Raw genomic sequence first — 21,281 nt, 5'->3', positions numbered from 1 at the left:
AGGTGCCCCTGTGAAGCCCGTGAGGCTTGTTCTCCGAGGGCAGCGGGAACCTGAGGGCACACCACTCACTGGCTCCCGAGCTGACTGGTTAGAACAGGGGAAACTGTAAACCCGTTTTCAGGGAGTGACAGAGGGAGAGAGCTGCTCAGTTCTTAATGATAACTGGCCCCCTCCCCCTCCCCCTCCCCTCTCCCTCCCCTCCCCTCCATCTTCTCCCAGCATCCCCTCTTCTCTCCTCTCCTTCCCCTCCCCTCCCCCTCCCCTCCCCCTCCCATCCATCTTCTCCCGGCATCCCCTCTGCTCTCCTCTCCTTCCCCTTCCCTTCCCATCTCTCCTACCTCCTCCCCTCCCTCCACCCTCCCTCTTCCCACCTGTATGGTATTGGGCACCATCTCCTGTGCAGACACTGAGCTAGGAGGTGGGCATACAGCAGTGAGCAAAGCCAACCTGGACCTGTCTTCAGAGTTCACAGTTTGTTGGGGGAGATATTAACCTAATAATCACACAAATCAAACGCTGACACACACATAAGGTGTTGGAAGGAAGGGCCCATCGGGCAACAAGAGGTTCTAATTTAGAGGGTCCTTGAAGAGCACTTGGCCCAACAAGGTGATACTGAGGTGGAGGTTGGAAGGCTGAGAGGAGCTCTAGGTGAGGAGCAGAGAGAAGGCCCTGGGTGAGGAGGCGCACCTGGGAGGAGTGAAAGGCGGTCAGTGATGGGGGGGGGGAATCTAGCCCCTCCCCCAACAACCTCCACGGCCTTTCTGCCTCTTCCCACCAAAGCCAGACCCCCGAGGAGAGATACACTCCCCAGAAAAACAGGGGATGCCGTGCAAATACAGCCTCACGTCACCTGCTCTCCACCCTCTCCCCTCCTGCTGCGTCTACCTGGTCAAAAATGATGAATCTGCGGTCGGTGGGCTGGGGGCGGGGTTTATTCTAAGACCTTGGGAAGGCACTGCTGAGGTTTGACTAGGGTGAGACACACCCAAGTGATGTTATAACACCGCTGATGCGTGAGGGGCGAATGACGTGGGAGCCCTTTTGAGCCGAGTGGCCCCGGGAACTTAGGTCCGAGGTGAGATGGATCCCTTTCCTCCCAGGGGCTGTTTTGGTGGACGTGGTGGTGGGGATTGGCTGGAGCTGGAACGTGGGGACCCAGGCCAGCGCACTTGGCGCCAGCCCTGGTTTTGATGGTGAGGAAGGGCCCCCTGAAAAGCCCTGCCAGGGCCCGGGATTTGGGGACGCACTTCCTCCTCCTCCAGCCCTCCCTTCCCCTCCCCCCCACCTCGAGGCCCCTTCTATTTATAGCGCTTCCTCTCCAGATCTCTGCACTTGAAAGGTGTCCTTGAAACACACACAAAAGAGAAAAAAAATTCTGAAAAATGTCAAACCACAGGTTCTTTCCCCACTCTTCAAGTTTCTAGGTTTGTACTATTCCTGGTTGACCCTAAAGTAGAAAGGGTCAAATGGGTGCCCCGAGTTTTAATGGTTCAGAAGGTGCTGGTTGTTGGGTCCTGGCTCTGGCAGCCTCCTGGGGACCAACTCAAGGGTCAGGGGACTTGAGATCCTTTCTCGTGGGTAAAGTACGGGGCCACAAACACACAGCACCATCTAGCCTGTAACTTTGACAAGATCAGCGGCAGTGATCTCAGGTGGTGAGATGGAAGTTGGAAAGTACACTGAACTGGAAGCCAGGATGTCATGGTCTAGTTCAAGCTGTGTTTAGAAACATCACTTACATCTCTGAGTGTACCTTCCACTCTGTAAATTTAGAAAGTTGGACTAGACCCGTGTTTTACAAGCTTTTTTGACCCAGAGCTCACACACCCATAACAAAAGTCCCATGAAATATTCAAAAGTATTTATGTTTATTGTGACACTTTTTTTAAATTCTGTTCCATTAAAAAAAAAAATTTGATCATGACCAACTAAAATAATTTCAAAACTTACTACAAATGGTTAAATAGTAAATTTTATGTTATGTATATTTACCATAATAAAAAAATTGAAAAACCCATTGTGAATTTTACAATGGCTGAAAAACATTGGACTACACAATCCCTGAGTTCTCCTCCAATTATTTTTAAAATCTACTTGTGCAATCACAGAGGAAAAGTGCCTCTTTGATAAAACGTTCATTAAGCTTAACTTTTTTTTCAGATAATTAAAAATGTTTTCTCCCTTGCTCTCTTTTTCTCTTTTAAATATCAACTAAGTATGGCATCAACTAAAACTGCACCCAACTAAAAACTGTGGCCCAGCAATTCTGCCCTGGGCATATCCCAAAGGAAATGAGTGCATATGTTCCCCCAAAGATGTGCTCAGGAATGTCTGTAGCAGCACTATTTGTAACAGCCTCAGCTGGATACAACTCAGATGTTCATCAGCAGGAAAATTAATAAATAAGTACTGATCTATCCCAGCAAAGGAATAAAGACAGCAATGGGAGTGAATGAACTACAGCTATTAACAGTATGGATGAGTTGCACCAAAATACTGTTGAGCAAAAGAAGCCAGAGCTGGAAGAACACATTCCGTGTGATTCCATTTATATCAAGTTCAAAACCAGGCAAAAATAATCTAGTATCATCACTAACATAGTAACCTTGGGAGGCAGTGACTGGATGGGGCTGCTGGGGTGCATAGACTCTTCTGGGCTTTTTATCTAGTTGCTAGTACATGGGTGCATTTCGTAGGGGTTCATAATGAACCCCCCGCCCCAAAATGTGTCACTTTTGCATGAGGATTATTTTGAGCTAAATGCAATCGATACCCTGCGGGTTCTAGAGAAATTACTGCCCCTCCCCTAACTACCTAAAAGAATTTCAATTGTGGATTTTTCCCAGAAAAAGAGTTGTTACCAGAGTTACCTTTTACCAAAGTGGCCCTATCTGTATGTCAGGGAAAGCGCATCTAATTACCCAACATCTGCTCTTCTTCTTATCCCCACATGAATGACCCTCCCATCCTTGGAAACCCCAGGTCCTGATGGCATTCCTCAGCTCAGGATGGCGTTCAGACCTCATCTTACCTTTCTGTCTCTGACCCTCTCATGTATGTGTGGGTCTCTGACCTTCTCCTGTATGTGGGGTTCCTATATATATGAAACTAAATGTGATTTTCTCCTGTTAATCTGTCTCATGTCAATTTAATTCTTAGACCAGCCAGAAGAACCTAGAAAGGCAGAGGAAAGTTTTCTTCCACATCCTCACCATTCATCTCTGGGAAACCTCCCTGACTACTCGGGACCAGGACAAGCATCCCCTCGGGTGGTCCCTTAGTGCCCTGAACTCACTCTCTCAGCTCCGTCTGTCTCTCCATAGAGGTCGCCTGCCTGCTCATCTGTCCACTTCACCAGAAGGAAGGACTCTGTCGCTGTTGTATCTCTAGCTGGTTCTGGAAGTTCAGCATAATGTAGACATTCACTCCACCTGAGGGAATAAATAGGTTACTCAAGTGTCTAGAAGTCTATCAAGGATTAAATGGATTTTAAAAAGGAGGAAGAAACAAATACATCTGTAACCACCCCCAATCCTTCTCCTCCTCCATCATTAAAAAAAAAAAAAAGGGGCTTCCCTGGTGGCGCAGTGGTTGGGAGTCCGCCTGCCGATGCAGGGGACGTGGGTTCGTGACCCGGTCCGGGAGGATCCCACAAGCCGTGGAGCGGCTGGGCCCGTGAGCCATGGCCGCTGAGCCTGTGCGTCTGAGCCTGTGCTCCGCAACGGGAGAGGCCACAACAGTAAGAGGCCCACGTACCACAAAAAAAAAAAAAAAAAGGATAAAAGGCATTAGTTTTACAGACCCCCGCTCCCCTCCCCCAGCAGTGGCTGTACCCAGAACTAAGCCACGTGGTGCCCCTCTGCTTATGCTTGGGGCTGAAGATGCTCATGGAACAGAGACGAGCAAACCACAGAGATGAGATAGGGGTGCACCCCTGCTTCCCTTGGGCAGGCACAGATCACGTCAGAAATCAATGCCCTGTGAAGCTGCTTTAAGGGTAACACCCAGGGCGGTCGCCAAGCTCAGACATCACCAGCCACAGCTGCAGTGGCTCCACCCGCCCCAGAAACAGCAGCACCGAGTCCTTCGTGTCCTTCATGTCTGGGTGATACTATCCCTTGGCCACCTCCTTAACCTCCAGCCCCAGCTGCAACCTCCCTGAAATTGAACCTATCAGAAGAAGCACCTGGATCTTTGATGAAATTGGCTGTGTGGCCTTAGACAAATCACTTAACTTCTCTGAGCCTCATTTTCCTCATCTGTAAAATGGGACTAATAGTGCTTCTTTGTCGATGAACTGAGGTATAAATAAATATATAATAGTTAAGGGCGACAGAGTAAGTCCTCAATTAAGGGTGCCACTACTATTACTGTCATTGCTATTGATTTTCTGGGCCAGGTGGAAGATGACAAATATTATAGATTACAAGGAAGGAAGTTGTCAAGCCACCTTGAGAAAAAATCAGGACAATCAGTGGGTCAGGGAGTCGTACCACAGGTCCAAATCCTAGCCTTTGGGGGACAGTATTTGCTGAGTCATCATGTGTTTGGGGCTGAGAGGAGGTGGGTGTAGGGATTAAAGGGCTCTGCATTGTGAGGGGAGCCCTGAAAAGGAACCAGGAGCTGAGGGTTCTGGTCCCGTCTCGCTGGAGAAAGCCAGGAGGCTTTGGGGAAAAAAAAAAATCCCATGTGTCAGTTTCTCCACTTGGAAGACAAAAATGTCAGACTAGATCAAGGGTTCTCTACCTTTTCTTGTGCCATGGACCCTTCAGGTGAAACTAAGGACCTTCCTCAGGGTGATGGTTTAAAATGTATGAAGTAAAGTACATAAGATGACAAAAAACTGCTCATGTTAAAATACAGTTATCCAAATGTTAAAAACCAGATTTCTAATATGATGTTCCTTCCATATGATTATTAAGTAATAACAACTGTAATCTCAAAGCAGTGATGTGCAAACATATTTCAAGGTATTTGAATCACCTGTAATGGGCTATGAAGAGAGTCATGATTTCTGTCAGTGACAGAGTCACAGGTATACTTCATTCCACTGTGCCCGGCTGCCAGGGCCTAGGCTGACAGGTTGCAGTTAGAGCCTAGTGAAAATAAAGAGGTAATTGTTCTCCCACCCAGGTTCACAGGCCTCCTGAATCCTGGCCTCCCAGGGACTAGGCGATGTCTCCCACACCTTCCACTGTAGCAGCCCCTGTAGATAAAAGAGCCGCTGCACTTCCTACCGCTGAGGAACTCAACAGCTGGTTGAAATGAAACACCCCTGCCCAAGAAATGACTGGAGAACAGCCCCTGAGAGCGTGAAATCCCATGCATAGTACAAGTGGTAAGCACAGGATGGCGGCCAGTGAGGGCTGCTACTTAGACTGGACAAGATCATAAAAGGGCAGGAGAGATGGTAACTTTGTAAGGGATCTGCTAGGTTCCAGGCCAAGCATGTGCTAGGGGACTGAGCGATGTGTTTCTATGAACACAAGGAGAGCCCACCATGTACTTTTTAGTCATGTGTACACACGAAGGGGACCAGAATATGCCACCCACTTGTGCCTCTTTGGCATAAGGATTATTTTGAGCTGAAGGCAACTAAGAAAAATAGCAGAAAGAGAAGGAAAAAATATCTCTGCCTTCTTCCTATTTGGCTAAAAGCAGGATAGAAATTTCCATTTGTAAAGGCATTTCACCCTCCTTACCAGGAAGACAGCAACTCTTAGTCATCTGAGAGGACTCTAGACTCTTAGCCCAGAGCCAAGAGAGGAAGGTGCATGATAAACCTTACTAGACAGCCCTCAATCTTCTACTCCTTTCCCCATCTATTACGGCATTCCCACACTCCCTCCCTGCTTTCCTCTGTCTTGTTAGTTTCCACCACTTACTGCTCTTTGTTTTGTTTTTTTTTAAACAAATTATTTATTTATTTTTGGCTGCGTTGGGTCTTCCTTGCTGCACGCCGGCTTTCTCTCGTTGTGGCGAGTGGGGGCTACTCTTCGTTGCAGTGTGAGGGCTTCTCATTGCGGTGGCTGCTCTTGCTGCAGAGCATGGGCTCTAGGTGCACGGGCTTCACTAGTTGTGGCATGCGGGCTCAGTAGTTGTGGCTCGTGGGCTCAGTAATTGTGGCACACGGGCTTAGTTGCTCTGTGGCATGTGGGGTCTTCCTGGACCAGGTATCGAACCCGTGTCCCCGGCACTGGCAGGTAGATTCTTAACCACTGTGCCACCAGGAAAGCCCTACTGCTCTTTGTTAAAATGCTGTATAAACTTATTCCTATCCACTTTGGTTCCTCACTTCTTTTCTGTGAAGCCTCCCGGGCCAAGTCAGAGTAAAATTGTTAACGTCAGATAAAATGTGTGCGCCTTTCTCCTGTTTGTTCATCCTGTTCGTTAGTCTCTTGTCCAATTAACTGACACAACTGCAGCCACTAAACCCAGCAGGGCAGAGGAAAAATTTCCCCTCCCAGCACACACAAGTACGTACGTGTTCCCGGCTCGAAGCTGGCGCTCAGTAAACGCTTGTTGAACGACCCATGAGTGAACAGTGTGGGGTGAGGGTATTCCACAGTTTGTTGCCCTTCGTAGGCCTGCTAGTCTGCCCTTTTAGTGGGAGAGCCCTAAATGTCTTGAGGACACGAAGGAAGGTTCTCCTGGGGTTTGCCATCTGTGTGTAAGTCAGGCACCTCTGGAAACGGCATTAGTTCTTCCTTCTGGGCCGTGGGAGGGAAGTTGATGGTAAAAGGTGCAGGTTAGACAGGGCTTCTTTACCAAACTTCTCTCCAACTGATCTGGAGCTTTGGGGGACATCTTTTAGGGACCAGTCTACACAAGGGAAAAATGGGGTCCCATGGCCTTCATCAGTGGGAGGTCAGTTAGGGGGGCGTGTTGACCCAAATTCTAGACAGGGGAGGGGTGGCGGGGAACCGAGGCGTGAGGGATGTCACGCCAGAGACACAGAGCTCGGGGGTGGGGCTGGGGTCCAAGGCCGGGCTGGAGAGCCGGCTGCTGACTGAGGCGCCTTCCTTCCACGTGCAGAGGACGCTCAGAAAGAAGCTCACGCTCACATCCCTGGGGCGGCAACTTGGCAGCGTTACAGCCCTGATCGGGGGTGGGTCTGATGCCTCATTGATTCGCCAGCTGTGCGGTAGGGAAACGAGGGGGGCGCGGGGAGAAGGGGTGGCTGGGGAACACCCTGGTTTCACCTGCCGTCCAGCCCGCCAAGTGCAGCCCTTGGGAGTGCGGCCCATCAGAGCTGCACGTGGGCTTTCGGGCTCCGGTAGAGCACCTCGCCTGGATCACAAACCCAGGGAATCCGGGGCCAGGCCGAGTCTCCCCTCGCTTCCCGACCCCCAGCCTGAGCTTGGCAGGGTCCCCAGACGCACTTCTTGCTTTACTTCGCTCATCACCCCCTCATCGGGGGAGGGGGGGGGGAGAGAATGCTGGCTGCTTCTGAAGTTCCTGACTCTGGTGGCTTGGGAGTAACATCTACGGCCTAAACCCCTGCCTGTGGGGGGCAAAGAAATGGAACAGAAGGGAAACCGCTTCCTAGAGCAACATCCCCCCACTCCCTCCTGCTCGGGAGGTGTGGGAGACAGGCCTGCGTGGGAGGCCATGTGTCTGAGCGAGCTTGTCCTGTGGCAGGAAGATCACCTTGGCGGATACCCTGGGTGGTTTTTTTTCCCCTTTCTTTCTTTCTTTTCTTTTCTTTTTTTCAGCAGGGGTGGGTGAAGGGAAGAAGAGTGTGGAGGCTAGTGCGGTGCACTGATTCAACTCCTGCAGAGGGGAGAGTGCTCGGGGCGCCTTCGATGCTCCAGGGCCCCCTGGGAAGGCAGCTGGCCGCTGCACGAGACTCCGCCGGGCTCCCTGGCGTCACCCTCGGTGAGTGAGGTAAGTCGACCAGAGGTGAGTCTTTTCAGGCACCGCGGGAAGGACATGCCTTGCTGGGGCTCAGAGAGATTGTTCTGCTCTTCACACACCCTCTCTTTCTGCTTCTGTTGGGAACAGGTAGAGCATCCCTATCGACCCCAGCCACCAGCCAGGACCCCTGCCGTGCCTGACCGGGAGGAAGGACACGTCAGGCCAGGAGGACCAAAGGTCAGTGTCAGTCTCATGTCACGGAGCAAAACTGGCTGACAGAACTGGGCTGCTTTCACTGGATCACACCCTGGGATGCAGACCCTTAGAACCTTCTGGAAGCTCTCTGGATCATTCTTCCCTCCATGGCTGCACTAATTGATAACCCCTAACAGGGGCACACCTGGCCCTCCACAGTCACAGCTGGGTGAGTCTCCAAAGGCACATACTCTTGTGAGTGGGAAATGCGTCAGTAGCTTCATATTAAGACGTAAAAGACTGTAGGGGAGGGGACATGTCCCTTCTTCCCTTCTGGCTTCTTTGGCTGGCCTCATCATGAAATGGACGAGAGACAGATTAACAGGAGAAAAAAATCAAAAGCTGAATAACGTGTATACGTGGGAGAGACCCAGGAAAACTGAGTACCTTGCCAAAATGGGCAAAACCATCACCTTAAATGCTTTCCTCCGCTGAAGACAACAGAAGATGTTAGGAGTGGGGGAGCTAGAGATGAGAGGCGAGCGGGAAAAGCACAGTAAACAAGGGTAAGGGAGCTCTGCAGAGTTAAGTCCTTGCCTTCTGCATTGACTAGTTTCTACAGATTGAGTCATTACACCTCTTCTTGGTACGACAAGGGAGACACTCACAAATATAAGCGTCTTTTACAAAGGGCAACTTCGACTTGGCTTTCAGAGCTTCTTCTGTGCCTGTGCCTTCTTAAAAATAACCAGCTTAAAAGAATCCTTAGGCCAAACACGTGTATTTTGGGGTGGCAGATTCTGCTCCCCTACAAACCAACAGTGGGTCATTTCCTAAGAGCAGATGGGATGGAGTTGGAGAAATGGGATACTTTGCGCTTGTGGGGGGAGAACCCGGGGGGCGGGGGGGGGCGGGGCAGAAAGGGGCCAAGGAGCACACCTTCAGCAGGTGTGGGCCAGAGCCCACGGTGCACAGAGCAACCGAGCGGTCAGCCACTGGGCAGTCAGTGCTCCTGCTGGGGAAGGGACGCTCACGCGGAGGTCTGCACCCGCATCGACAAGCAGGAAGGCCAGAGCGGCAGGTCCGAGGCGTTAGGGCCCCTCTCTCGACGGCTCCTCATTTGGGTCTGATCTCCCCGGACTCACATATGTGACAGCACCCGCCTGCCCCTCTTCGGGATGTGGATGTGACTTCTCCGTGGGTGCCCTGGGAAGGGGGACCACGGGGCTCCCAGCATCACCCACCATCCAGACAGCTTGTTTTGTGCCAAATACCAAAACAGGAAGAAGGTTCGGAGAGGCCCGAGGGGCACGGGGTTACGGAGGTTGCTAAGGCGTTGAGGGGTGAGTCACGGGGAGCAGGTACCTGTGAGTTGCCCTCAGATGCTCGAGCACCAGGTGTGGGGGCTCCTGCAGAGACCGGAGGTTTCGGGGAGGAAGTGGCGCTTGGTGGGGCCTTGGGGCTGTGCGGTGTACCCGGCGCCCTGGGCTGCGGGCCGGCGTGTGGTTTGCCCTGGGGAAGAGGCCCAGGAAAGTCAGGAAGCGGGGGACACTTGCTCAGGGTGGTGTTTCATTAGGAGCCAGTCCCACCCCTGTGCCCAGTGAGTCCTGAACAGACAGGAAAAGGGACACAGAAAGTTCCAACAGGCGTCAAACCGCTGCTCTGTGACTGATTGCCAGTGATTCCAGCGGCTGAGTCGACCTGTGGCTGAGACCCTCCTGAGCTAAACTGGCCCCTTGAGACACCCTCCTCGCCCTGCTGGGGGCACAGAGCCCATCCCCTCAGCTCCCGCCTCAGTGCGACCTGAGGACCGGATTGTTCAGTGAAGGGATGAATAAGAAGAGCCTTCCCTCTGGATTCAGAGCTGGCAGGACCTCTGGGAGAGCGTAACTACCCACCTATCTCTATCTAACTATCTATTCATCTATCTCTGTCTATCTAGTCACCATCTCTATATCTATCTAATCTATTATCTATCTACCATCTATTTACCTACCCACCTATCTAACCATCTATCTAATCATCCTCACTATATCATCTCCATCTATCCATCCATCCATCCATCATCCTGAGGTTCAAAGGACTTTTCAGTGTTCCTCTCTCTACTGTTCAGATGGACTTTTCTTACTTTCCATTTGAATGGAGGCCCTTATGCATATAGAGACAGAGCTCTCTATATGCATAGGTTGCAATGAGGCATAATCTACAGCAGGGTCCCTACTAGCTAGCCCCAAATTGGTAAAGGAGGGAACAGCTATGTTCTGACTCAAGTGAGGTTTTGGGGCTCACGGAGCTGGTGCCCTTCAAGCCAGCATGTGACTGCAGAAGTTCAGCACCTCCACCTGGATCTCTGGTCCCGTGAGCTATTGTGGCCCTTGGGTAAACAGCACACCCTCTGCAATCACAGTGCTCACGTGTGCCTCACAGGGACAGTCACTCAGGCTCCACCTGCTGCACGGAGAGCATGGGTTTTCTCCAGGTATATGCCCAGTAGTGGGGTTGCTGGGTCATATGGTAGCTCTATTTTTAGTGTTTTGAGGAACCTCCATAACGTTCTCCATAGCGGCTGCACCAATTTACATTCCCATCAACAGTGTAGGAGGGCTCCCTTTTCTCCACATCTGGAATCTAGAAAAATGGTATGGATGAACTTATCTGCAAAACAGAAATAGAAACACAGATGTAGAGAACAAACTTATGGATACCAAGGGGGGAAGTGGGGGTAGGGTGCGTTGGGAGATTGGGATTGACGTATATACACTACCATGTATAAAATAGATAACTAATGAGAACCTACTGTAGAGCACAGGGAACTCTACTCAACACTCTGTGGTGACCTAAATGGGAAGGAAATCCAAAAAAGAGGGGATATATGTATACGTATAACTGATTCACTTTGCTGTACAGCAGAAACTAACACAACATTGTAAAGCAACTATACTCCAATAAGAAATTTTTTAAAATAATAAGAAAAAGATAATGATAGTAGTAGTGGTAGTAGTAATAGAACAATAATCATAATAGTAATAACGTCTAACATGTTAAAAAAAAAAAGAAGATATATAAATGGCCAGTAAACCTGTGAAAAGGTGCTCACTGTCAGTAGTCATTAGGCAAATGCCAATTGAAACCACAAGAAGATACCCCTGCACGCCCACCAGACTGGTTCACCTGAAAACGACTGACCATGCCCAGGGCTGGTGAGGATGAGGCGCCACGGGAATCCCATACGCTGTCGGGAGTACGCAGAGCGGCTGCTTTGGGAAAGTGATGGCCAGGACCTACCTACTAAAATGAAACGTGCAGAACCTGTGATTCACCAGCCCCACTCCTAGCTATGTACAGTACTCAGCAAAACAGATACTTATGTGTCATCAAAGACATGTGAAAGAACATGTATAGCTGAACTTGATATAACAGAAATGTTCACCAACAGTAGGATGGATGTAAATAGGTGGTGATGCATACATACAATGGACTATCATACAGCAATGAGAAGGAACAAACCACAACTACACCACACCACAACTCCACTACAGCGTGGGTGAATCTCACAAACTAATGCTGACCCAGAGAAGCTCTGTGGGTGAGAATACACATACCCATGGCGTATGATTTCATTTACTTAAAGTTCAGAAGCAGGCATACTGAGTTGTGATTTTAGAAGTTAGGATATTGATTACCCTTGAGTGGAGGTAGAGGCTGGGGGGGGGGCAAAGGAGAGCTTCTGGGGGTGCTGGTGAGGTGTCTCCTAATCTGGGAGCTAATCACACAGACGTGTTCACTTTATGAAAACCGTCAAGCTCTACTTTTACGATTTGTGCACACTTTTGCATGTGTGTTGTAATTTGTAAATGGCTGCAAATTCTTTGACCTTCCTCCTATTGAGAGATGGGAGCTATGTCTCCTCTTCTTGATTCTGGGTGGGCTTGTGACTCACTTGTAACAGCAGAAGGCGGACATGATGATACCACACTTCCCAGGCCAGTTTAGAAAAGCTGATGCAGTGTTTCTGAGTACAGTGTGTTCATAGAAAATCTGAGGGTCAGGAAGGCCCACAGATCAGGGGATGATTGCTGTTGAAAAAGAGAGCTTGTTACTTACAGACCCCAAGAAGAGGGGCCATGCCACATCACGGGGGGCCACAGGGGGAGAGCTGGGGTTGGTCAGGAGACAGAGCCAGAGGAGCAGAAATGTGGGCAAGAGCCTCTACTGTGGTTTCAGTGGAAGGGAACAGGCAAGGCAGGGTCAGCAGGCTTAGGATTGTTTGAACCATCTGAGGGGGCTCTGGGACACAGGGGCTGCCCCTGGTACCTGGCCCTGGGTTGATTAGGGCAGGTGGTGGGAGTGGTTGGTTTGCGTTTGAAAAGTACACTCAAGGGACTGGTTAACCCAGGGAAGGGCAGCCCCTCCAGGGTCAGCCAGGCCCCAAGATGTCAGAGCACTAGAATATAGAAAATAAAAGACGTGGTTAATAGACGGAGATTCTACCTAGTTTCCGGGACACTTTCTTTTGGAGCCTCCACCTACTGTGTAAGAAACTGAGGTACCTGCAGGCCACCATGTTGCGAGGAAGCCCCCGCCTCACGAGGAAGCCTCGTGCAGGTGCTGTAGCTGACAGTCCAGTTGAGGCTTCGGCCAAAAGTCAGCGTCATTTGAGTAAAATCACCTCCGGGTGGTCCCAGCCCCTGCCACTGAGTAACCCTCAGCTGTCGATTCTTCCCAGCTGAGGCTCCCAACAGTGGGCAGCAGAGAAAAGCCAATCCCACTGTGTCCTGTTCAAAACCTGACCGTGAAAATAATAAAGTGTTTTAAGTTGCTAAATTCTGGGGGTAATTTGTTACATAGCAACAGTGAGTGCAACGGTATGTCACACGTCCACATAAATTTACTTCAAAAGAGGTAGGCTTGTATGTACCACATCTTCTTTACCCATTTACAAAACAGAAACAGACTTACAGATATTGAAAACAAACTGATGGTTACCAAAGGGGAAACACTGGGGGAAGGGATAAATCAGGAGCTTGGGATGAACATACACACACTCCTATATATAAGATATAACCAACAGGGCCTACTGTGAAGCACAGGAACTCCATCTGTGATAACCTATATGAGAAAAGAATCTAAAAAAGAATGAATATATGTATATGTATATGTAACCGAATCACTTTGCTGCACACCTGAAACTAACACAACATTGTAAATCAACTATAATCCAAAAAAATTTAAAAATAAAGATATATGCTTTTCACGGGCACGTGGCTTCAGCAAATTATTAAGTATTACTCGACAGAGGCGTTAACCCCACAGATACAATGGTACATTTTAATTTTTTGTCTCCCCAAGGACCTCTATGACATGGCTTTCTGCACGGCTGACCCAGACAGCCTCGCCCACCACGCCGACTCCTGCCTTCCTCGCCGGGTGGCCAGCGTGATGCTCTCTTTGTTCTACACAGCCCTCTTGGTCTTCGGCACCCTGGGAAACATCCTTGCCCTTCGCTTTGCTTATCAAAAGGGCAAGAAGATCAACTCAACAAATGTCTACCTGGTCCACCTGGCAGTGTCTGACCTCCTGTTCACCCTGGCCCTGCCTGGAAAGATCGCCTACTATGTGCTGGACTTCAGCTGGCCTTTTGGTGAAGGGCTCTGCAGGCTGACGGCCTTCATATCCTACGTGAACACTTATTCAGGGATCTACCTGATGGCATGTGTGAGCGTGGACCGTTATGTGGCTGTGGTCCGCACCCACCAGTGTCTCCGGCTCCGCGGACCCCGGCGGGCCAGGCTCATCTGTGTGGCTGTGTGGGTCCTGGCGTCTCTGTAGACGGCGCCCCTGCTCCTGCTCTCCATGACCAAGCTTGTGGCCGGCAGGCTGACCTGCATGGAGTATGACAGCGTCCAGCCGGTGCTCACGCTGCCCGCTGTGGTCCTAGTGATCTCCGCTCTGAGCTTCTGCGGGCCGGTGGGCATCATTCTCTTCTGCTACGTGAGGATCACCATGAAGCTGTGAGGACGGCCCGGGACAACCCTCTGACAAGCAGGAAGGGGCACCACCGCAGGGCCTGCCTGCTCACCCTGGTGGTGCCGGTGGCCGTGCTTGTGTGCTTCATCCCCTACCACTTCAATGTCATCCGGTTCATGGTGAGAAAGGTGCTCCACCAGCCAACCTGCCCCGAGCAGAGGGCTTTCAAACTGTGCCTTCAGCTCACGGTGTGCCTCATGAACTTGAACTGCAGCATCGACCCCGTCATTTACTTCTTCGCATCTACGCGTCACAGGAAATGGCTCCTCAGCATTTGGAAGCTCAAAGCGTCAGCATCCTCTGCCTCCCCCACCCCGGGAAAAAGTTCCTCAGAAGCACAAAATATCAACCAGACTGGAGGCTCCTTGCCCTTAGAGGAGAATGAGGTCTAATAGGTCATGGGCTTTAAGACTGCATCTGGGGGTAGGGGGTCCAGGGTTGGGGGCTCAAAGCTTATACAATTTGGACGGGTGTGGGTTCTTTAAGAAAAAGAATACAAAACAATAGATGTAAAATCAGGTACAAGGTCTTGGAATGGTAAGTGAGGAGCCCTGGAGCTTGCACTCATTAGCTTTACGGTGAACCTACCTCTGATGTATCCTAACAAACGCCACTGCGTCCTTGGCCTCTGAAGCGTGTGCGGTTTCTTCCAGGAAAAGAATATTTTCACAGCAAATGCAGTCACGACCAAAAGAATCATTGGCTGAGTACCAGATCCACAATTGAGACAAGGTTTCCAAATTGGGGTGGCAAGTTGTTGTAAAGAGTAAAAATACTACCCCCCCCAAAAAAAACCCCAAAATTTCTAAAAGCTTGGCGCTAACGTTTACAAAAATGCCAAGGTTCTCCTGAGAAAGTCAGAAAACATGGGGAGGATGCACTGACTCCAAGTTACTGGCCCAGCCGCCTCTGGCGTCGGGGGAGTGGGGCGAGGGACTGGGTGTTGTGCACTTTTGGAGGAAGAGTCTGAATCTGGTCCCAAGCCCCTTATGACATGTGTGACTGGGGACATCACTGGGGGAGAAAGTCAGGAAAGTGGGCACGAGCTTTTCATTTGTTTTGTGTGTGTCAGAAAGTGCTTATCCATGGGAGTGTTGTTTCCATTCGGTCAAAACAAACCTTTCCGGCGCTTTCTTGAGTTTAAAACAAGGCACAGAGCGTTTCCACTTGGGCGATTTTGAGTTCTGTAAAATAAAACACGCATTTCCCTGCCAACGTGCGGGGAGCACCAGGGCCAGTGTGACGTCTGTCTCTGCGGCACGGGCCCAAAGCAACATGCTCACGGCCTCCGCGGCACCCCCTTGACCCTACCCCAAAGCTCCGGCTCCAGATGGGTCCCCCCTGAGGTCGTCCCTGGTCCCTGACTGACAGTGGCCTCCTTCTGCTCCAGACGATCAGCTGCTTCCACCTCCCAAGTTCCAGGTTTGGGGCACTTGACTCTCGTGCACAGAGCTTCACGGTGGCTCTCCTGAGAGGGGGCTGTCTCACGGGGCACCAGACTGTCAGCTCCTGAGACGTCCGGGGCACGGCCTCCTCCTCTCAGCCCCCCGCATCACAGTCCATGTTACTCCTGGGACGGGAGCTGGTGCTCAGTCCGCCCTCGCTGGTTTGAGCTGATGAGCTTCCTTCTTCTCACGCTGCTGTGTCCCAGGAGAGGCTCTCAGGGGCTCATGTCGAGGCTCTGGGCGCGCTTCTCTTCCATCCTGCCCCCGACTCTGGCTCCGCTGGGCTCGGGGACGGGAGGACACTCAGCTCCAGAGTGACCCACAGACACGGAGCTGTGGCCCCTGTGGCCAGACAGGTCCCAGCACTGAACATCGATCCTGGGGACGTGGTGCCCGTGGTAGAGGGTGCTTTCTGCCTGCGGCTGGGGCAGGAACGGTGTTTAAAGGCTGGAAGAATTTGCAAGTCTGCTCTTGGGGCCTGTGGATTGAAGGTGCAGAACCTCAGCTGAAAGGCCCATCTCTGCACCCTGAGTACCTCTCACAGGAGCCCACAGCTCATGTCCACACCTGGCTGGGGTGAAAAGCTCACACACCCTGTTTGCACTAACCCAGCCCTCATCAAAGGGCATGGAGGTGGCAAGAGAGGGCCTGGCCAGCCTGCAGTTTGCTGCCCTCACAGCCAGGGGCTTCCTCCGTGGAGAGCGGCCAGGCCAGCAGGGCTGCAGACCTGTCTGACTCCGGACGTTACAAATCCTTCTTGGCCATCCTCCCAAGCATTTCTCATCACCTGTCCTCGCTGCTCGCTAGGCTCCTCACATCCAAAGCTGCTTGGGGCTGGTTTGTGCTGAGCACCTGGAAACAGAAAGGAGGAAGTCACATCCGGAGGGCAACTGGGAACAAAACAGGATCAGGAAAGAGGACGAGATCGTGAGCTCCGGCCGGAAGCAGCAACAATGGGTCGGGGAAAGCCGAGGCCCGGTGCACTGCCGGCTTCCAGCACTGCCGCAGGAGGAGGGTGATGGCTCTGTATTCAGACAAGGCGATGACGGGTGTGACTTACAAAGAGGGAAATCTGAATTCTGAGGACTGAACCAGCCAGGGATGTTCCAGAGCCGGGCTCAGAGTGCAGACGCCCGAGCTCAGGGACTCAGGAGGGAGAAGCGTCCTGCTGAGGACTCACACCCACGCCTGAGCCTCATTTTCCTTGTCTGTAACAATAGGGACTAAAACATCTACCACATGGGGTCAGTGTGTGTGTGGTGGAGGTGGTGTTTCATGAACCAGCACCTGTGTAAACCACTCAAAACTACAGAAAGCATTTAAATGAAAACTGGCCGTGGCTACGGAAGTTTGCCAAGTGGGCTGGCACAACTCATATCAGCAGGGATAGACATCTCATCATTACCGGGACCAGAAGGTCCCAATGCCCAGGCCACACCCAGGCCCCTAGAGCAGGGGTTCTTGAAGTGTGGTCCCTGGAAGAGCAGTGTCACCACCACCTGGAGACTTGTTAGAAATGCACATTCTTGGGCCACACGGCAGACCTGCTGAACCGGCTGGTCTCGGGGCGGGGGGGGGGGGCGCCCAGCGCTCAGTGTCCTAACAAGCCCTCCTGCTGCAGCTCAGGCTTGAAAAACCTGGCCTGAGGGGTCCTTGGAGACGCCAGCATCTCTCTCGCCCACGGTATGAGTTTGCTGGGGCTGCTGTAATAAAGTACCATCAACCGGGTGACTTAAAACAACAAAAACCTTCTCTTGCAGTTCTGGAGGCCAGAAGTTCAAAATCAAGGTGTCAGGAGGGCTGGTTCCTCCTGAGGCTGTGAGGGAGGCTGTTCCAGGTCACCGCCAGCTTCCGGCAATTTGCTGGCAGCTGTTGGCGTTCCTTGGCTTATAAAGCATCGCCCCATCTCCGCCTCCATCTCCACATGGTCCTCTCCCCACGTGCCTCCATCTTCATGCGGCATTTTCTTCTTTTCCTAAGGACACCAGTCATTTTTTTCCCAACATCTTTATTGAAAGTATAATTGCTTTACAATGTTGTTAGTTTCTGCTGTATAACAAAGTGAATCAGCTGTATGTATACATATATCCCCATATCCCCTCCCTCTTGCGTCTCCCTCCCACCCTCCTTATCCCACCCCTCTGGGTGGTCACAAAGCACCGAGCTGATCTCCCTGTGCTATGCGGTTGCTTCCCACTAGCTATCTGTTTTACATTTCGTAGTGTATATATGTCCATGCCACTCTCTCACTTCATCTCAGCTTACCCTTCCCCCTCCCCGTGTCCCCAAGTCCATTCTCTACGTCTGCGTCTTTATTCCTGTCCTGCCCCTAGGTTCTTCAGAACCATTTTCTGTTTAGCTTCCATATATATGTGTTAGCATACGGTATTTGTTTTTCTCTTTCTGACTTCCTTCACTCTGTATGACAGACTCTAGGTCCATCCACCTCACTACAAATAACTCAATTTCGTTTCTTTTTATGGCTAGTCGTTTTGGATTAGGCCAACCCTTATGACCTCATCTTAACTTGATTACACCTGCCAAGACTTCACCTTAACTTGATTACACCTATTTCCACATAAGGTCACATTCACAGGTGCTGGGGGTTAGGACTTAATCTTATTTTGGGGGACAAAATCCTACTTATAACACCCACCCATTTCTGAACACCCCTGTTTCCAGACACTCTTCTCTGACCCTCATCCCATCCCTGACCCCTCTCCAGCTCTAAGCCCCTATTATACCACATCAGAGCCCCATGTCCAAGATGAGACTTGGAGGAAGGAGTAAAAGGGGTCTGTTTTAAACACTAGTTGGTCCAAAAAAAGTTGAACTGCCATGGTTTGTTTTTCAGATCCAATCAAGACAACCTCATGTCAAAATGGAAGCATCAGAGTGACCCCCTCGGAGGGTCCCCTCACTCTGCATGTGGGACCTGAGTTCAGAGGAATGTGTAGGGCCCAGGGCAGCCCGGTAGGTATGGGCTCTGTAATGAGGACCACCGAGTCCCATTCCGGGGCACAGACAACCAGAGGAGGTGTCGGGGAGATTCTCCTCTTGGGTGGAGGGTCTCGTGATGATGTCTAAGCATTTTAATTGCTTGACATTTTAAGGAGGAAGAACGGAGTTTCATAAATTGAGCTGGTAGATACCCAAATGTCTCTACGGGCTCTCAGCATTCTCCAGAAATCTCATTTTCACTGAGAATCCCTGCTCCCCTGGCATCGCCACACACCACAAGTTAACCACGGTCCAGCTTTCACTACAGTTTTCTCTCTTTGCCAAGTGACTGCATACAGGGCAGACACAGAGACAAAGTCCCTCTGGCGTGTGTGTGGGTTGTGGGCCCAGGCTCAGGGATGGGCTGTGCCCCCCCGTGGGGACTCCAACCCTGAAGGTCAGGTCACACCTCAGGCCACATGAATCCCTCGTGACAGGGATGCCGTTTCCTCTGTAATTGTTGAAATCTTGAGGTCTACACCACCTTCCAGTGCTCACATTCTTTGATTCCAGGAAGCCCGGACATGTGCCCTGTTGCCTTAGTAGCTCTGCAGTGGGGCAGGCAGGGGAGGTGGCCCGTCCCAAGCCAGCGAGGCGCCCTCCTGCGTGTCTGTCTGTGTGCTTTACGCTAATGCCTCACAGTATTCCCTTTGGCCGGCTGCACATAAAGGGTAAAGTCCTAGAAACTGACAGAGGTAGGACATTGCCAGACATTCAGTCCCAGGAACACTCATCAGCTCTATCTGCTGCTGCCCCTGACAGTAGGTGGCAGCTCAGGGGGACGGGAGAGAGCCCTGCAGAAAGGACAGGCTGGCGACACGCCGCTTCTCTTGTAACTTACAATTCTGTCTCGGGGCCGGATTCCTCCCCAACATTCACTTCTTCATTAATTCATACATTTATCAAGTATTAGCCTAGGCTCTGAGGATACAGTGGGGATAATGGAGCCACGGCCCCTAAAACTCATGGATCACAGACCAGAAGGTGACACATACAATTGTAACCAGACAAGGACACACAATGTGCTAAGTGTCCAGTGGAGATTGATGAACTACAGGAGAGGCTGGGGAGACCAGGAGGACTCCCAGGTTTGGGGATAGACAGTTGGATTGATGGTGGTATCACTCCCAAGGTTGGGAACACAGGAGAAGCTATAGGGAGAAGGTGGGCTTGGGGGCCCCTGGGACGGGCGTATGGAGGTGTACAGTACAAAGCAGGACATCTAAGGCCTGAAGCCTAGAAGAGAAGTCTAGGGTCAGACTTCAGTCAGACTGGGGAGCATGAAGTGGATGTTATTTCCAGGGGGAGTGGACGGTCTGCTTTAAAATGTAGGTTTTATTATTATTCAGGTGCGATGAGGCAGGTTACCTGCCTCCTTTCTGCATCACTGTGGAGTCGGGTGAGGAGGGGCATTTTGTCAGTGTCGTGTCCTTTTTTTTTTTGCGGTACGTGGGCCTCTCACCGTTGTGGCCTCTCCCGTTGCGGAGCACAGGCTCCGGACGCGCAGGCTCAGCGGCTATGGCTCACGGGCCCAGCCGCTCCGCGGCATGTGGGATCCTCCCGGACCGGGGCACGAACCCGCGTCCCCTGCATCGGCAGGCGGACTCTTAACCACTGCGCCACCAGGGAAGCCCGGGAGACATTTTTGACAAAATCAAAGCAATGGATTCTGAGGCACAAAGGAAATCCCAGAGGTGCTGCCAGCTCAGAATCAAATACAAAGGTCAGGAAAGGGCCAGGTGACCGTTATCAGTGTACTTCCTTCCAGGTCTGCTGAGGCAGTTGTGTGTATGTGCGTGTGTGAGGGACAGAACAACAATCCAGAAGCTGGAAAAGGTATTAGGGGCTGAATTGTGCTCCCCACTTCCCAATTCATATGCGCAAGTCCTAACCCCCCAATACCTTGGAATGGGACTGTATTCGGAGACAAGGTCTTTCAAGAGGTAAAATGAAGTCATGAGGGTGGGCCTTAATCCAAGATGACTGGTGTCCTTATAAGAAGAGGAGATTAAGACACAAGCACACACAGAGGGATGACCATGTGAAGACAGAGGGAGAAGACGGCACCTACAAGCCAAGGAGAGAGACCTCAGAGGAAACCAGCCCTGCCGACACCTTGACCTCAGACGTCCAGCCTCCAGAACGGTGAGGAAATTAACTCCTGTTCTTGAAGCCCCCCAGCCTGTGGGACTTCGTGGCAGCCCCCGCCAGACGGTACAGTAGTCTTCATCTCTCCACCTGATTTAAGGAAATTAAGTGGATCCTGGTCTCTTTCAAACTTCACACCTCCTACCACCTGTTGAAAGAATGATGGAAGCCAAGACACAGTGAATGTTATTATTCTCACCGGTTTTCTTTCTTTCTCTAAAAGGCCTACTGGGCCCCGGGCAGCCTCGGTGAGTCGCTGGCAGCTCCAGAACCTGGCCTCAAGGGCGAAAGGAGGATGTTCATCAAGATGCCGGCTGATGTCCTTCCAGCTCTGAGCACCGGGATTTCTGCGGGCGAGACGGGCAAGCCCGGCAGGCGCCGCCTGGTTTCCTGTGAGTCCGCGGGGTTTGCCCGGTGCCTGTCTTGGTGTATCTTTGGCAGCTTTCGTTTTGACTTCGGTGGGGAGACTTGATTCAGTTCAGAGGTTTAGCCTCAGGCTGGTGTCCGCCCTCATCTGGGAAAACAATGGCTGGCGGGGGGCTGGTATCAAACAGTGTTGGAGAGAAACCTGAAAAGAGAGGGGAGGAGGAGAGAGGAGGGCAGAGC

At 51.3% G+C, this 21,281-nt stretch overlaps 1 pseudogene across 1 annotated transcript; it reads left to right on the top strand.

The window, feature by feature from the left end:
* Window positions 1–13,416: 13,416 nt before the first annotated feature.
* On the top strand, window positions 13,417–14,474 carry LOC309974545 (G-protein coupled receptor 183-like; annotated as a pseudogene). Its single transcript has one exon. The product of its transcript is annotated as a G-protein coupled receptor 183-like (transcript).
* Window positions 14,475–21,281: the final 6,807 nt, after the last annotated feature.

This window comes from Leucopleurus acutus (assembly GCF_964270905.1).
Source record: "Leucopleurus acutus genome assembly, chromosome: 18".
Classification (NCBI taxonomy): domain Eukaryota; kingdom Metazoa; phylum Chordata; class Mammalia; order Artiodactyla; family Delphinidae; genus Leucopleurus; species Leucopleurus acutus.
The sequence above is the reverse complement of the archived record's forward strand: the minus strand, read 5'-3'. Positions and strand labels throughout refer to the sequence as shown.